The sequence below is a fragment of the Castor canadensis genome, chromosome 3 (assembly GCF_047511655.1).
Source record: "Castor canadensis chromosome 3, mCasCan1.hap1v2, whole genome shotgun sequence".
Lineage (NCBI taxonomy): Eukaryota > Metazoa > Chordata > Mammalia > Rodentia > Castoridae > Castor > Castor canadensis.
The window spans coordinates 140,001-142,500 of NC_133388.1; the positions used below are offsets into that span (position 1 = coordinate 140,001).

General features: G+C 78.2%; 1 non-coding gene across 1 annotated transcript; it reads left to right on the top strand.

Moving 5' to 3' along the window:
- The first annotated feature begins 1,092 nt into the window (after window positions 1-1,092).
- Window positions 1,093-1,245, top strand: LOC141421869 (5.8S ribosomal RNA). The gene has a single exon (XR_012446559.1). It is a non-coding gene; the product is annotated as a 5.8S ribosomal RNA (ribosomal RNA).
- The last annotated feature ends 1,255 nt before the right edge of the window (window positions 1,246-2,500 follow it).

Consider the following 2,500-nt stretch of genomic DNA (forward strand, 5'->3'; position numbering starts at 1 on the left):
CGCGAGCGCTCCACCGCCTCCCGCGAGCGGCACGCCCCTTCCTCCCCCACCCGCGCGCCGCTCGCTCGGCGCGCGTCGTGGAAGGAGAGGCGGGTCCCGGGATCCCCGCGGGTCTCGCGGGCCGGGGGTGCGCGAGGAGGTGAGGGGCGTGGAGGGAAGGCGCGAGGGCGGAGCGTGTGGGAGCGGCCGTGGGGGGGGCGTGCGTCCGCTCCGCGTCGCCGGGGCCCGGCGGCGCCGCGGCCGGTCCCGCGTGTCCCGCGCCGTGCAGGCGGTGGTGGGGGGAGCTCGAGGGGGGCGGTGGAGCCGGCTCGCTCCCGGATCCCGCCGTCCCTCCCCGCCTCGCCCGTCCGCCCGCTCCTGTCCAGGTACCTAGCGCGTTCCGGCGCGGAGGTTTAAAGACCCCTCGGGGGTCGCCCGTCCGCCCGCGGGGTCGGGGCGGCGGGCCCGCGTGGAGTCGTGGGGCCGCGTGATGGGGCGTCGTGCGGTCCGGGGCCCCGTCCCGGTCCGCTCTCTCCCCACACACACACACACGCGCTCTTCCCGGTCTCCTCCGGACTCCGCCACCCAAACCCCCACGACGGGCCAGGTCGGGCGGCGGGGGTGGGCCGTGGCGCCCGCGCCGCGCGCCCGCGGCGGCCCCGCCGGGGTCTTGGGAGACCCTCGGGGACCGTCCGCCGTGGTGCCGCGCGTGCGCGCGTCGCTTCGCGCTGTCCGCCTCTCCGTTCCGCTCTGGGTCGCCGTGGGGGCGGTGGTGGGAACCCCCCGGGCGCCTGTGGGGGTTCCGGTGCCGCCCGCGCGCTCGCCCGCTCGCGGGCCGTGGCGCCGGACGGATGCCGGCCCCCCCGCGTCTCGTTCTCTTCCCGACCCCAAAAGGCGTTCTCGTCTCGTCGTCACCTGTGCTGGCCGGACCGAGGCGATCCCCCTCTCTCCGACCGCCCGCGGGGACGGGAGAGGGGGCTGTGTGCCGCGTCAGCCGGGCGGGAGGGGCGTGGGCGCGCGCGCGCGTGCGGGTGGGGGGGGACGCGATCGTCCCTCTCCCACGCCGGCGCGCCGCCCCGCCCCGCCGTCCACCCTCGTGTAAAAAACTCGTACGACTCTTAGCGGTGGATCACTCGGCTCGTGCGTCGATGAAGAACGCAGCTAGCTGCGAGAATTAATGTGAATTGCAGGACACATTGATCATCGACACTTCGAACGCACTTGCGGCCCCGGGTTCCTCCCGGGGCTACGCCTGTCTGAGCGTCGCCTGACGATCAATCGCCTCCCCCCCCCTCTCGCGGTGGTCTGCTTCCGAGCTCTCCACGCCGGGGAGGGGGTGTTGTCGCGCGGCTGGGGGTTCGCTCGTAGGGCCAGCCCGACTCTCGTCCGCGGGCCCTCCGTCCCCCTAAGAGCAGACGACGGCCGATCGCGTCGCGTCACGTCGCCGAGACGAGCGAGAGAGCGAGGGTCGCGGGCGCCCTCCCCGCCGCGGCCCGTGGCCCCGCGGGGAGGCGCTCACGCCGAGGCGACGATTCCCGCGTCCCCGCGGCGTTCCCGTCCGGGAACGGCGTCTCGCGCCGCACCGGGGTCCGTCTGGGCTCGCTCCGAGGCCCCGCGGGTCGCGTTTGCGGGGTCCGCGCCCCCGGGGACGCACGCCCCGGCGGGCGGCCCGCGGGACGCCGCGGTGTCCGTCCGCCCGACGCGCGCTTCCCTCCCGGGGCGCGGCCGCGTCGCGCCGCGTCGCCCCGAGCCCACCGCCCGACGCCGGCCCGTGTTCCCCACCCCGGCCGCCCGTCCCGTCCCGCCCCGGGGCCGTCCCGCCCATCGCTCCCGCCCCTCCCGCTCCTCCCGTCTCGTCCCGGTCGGCCGGCCCGCCGCCCTCCGCCTCCCTCCCGGGGAGGGAGGGCTGGCCTCGCGGAGCCGGCGGGTCCGAGGAAGAGCGCGGGGGACGGTGGTGGGGGTGGACAAAAGAGCGAAAGACGGGGTCGTCTCCCGCGGCGGGCACCGGGCGGCCGTCGGCGCCGTGGAAGCCTCGGCGCGTGGGCGCGCGTCACCCGCCCCTCCGGCGGCGGGGTCCGCGCCACGCGCTCCCTCGACTCTCTCCGCGGCTCTCGCGCGTCGCGTGCGCGGTCGCCCCGACCGACGGGGCCGGCCTTCCATCTCCGGGAGCCTCGCGGTCGCGCGTGGCTTGTGCGCGGAGGAGGGGGAAAGGGGAAGGAGCGTCCCGGGGGCGGCGCGCGGGTTTCCGTTCGGGGGCGTGGGGGGTGTGTGGTGGTGGTGGTGGTGGTGGTGCGGGGGGGAGGACGCGGTGTCGTGCCGGGTGCGGGTCCGGCGGCGGACGCGTGCGGGTGAGTCGGGTCGCGGGGACGGTTCCGCCGCCCCCCCTCCCGCGCCTCCGCTCCGCCGCCGCCGCCCGCCCCGGCCCTCCCGCTCCTCCTCCTCCTCCTCCTCCTCCTCCTCCTCCTCCCACGCCAACCTCCGACGGGGCCTCCCCGCGCCCCCCACCACCGCGCCCCGTCCC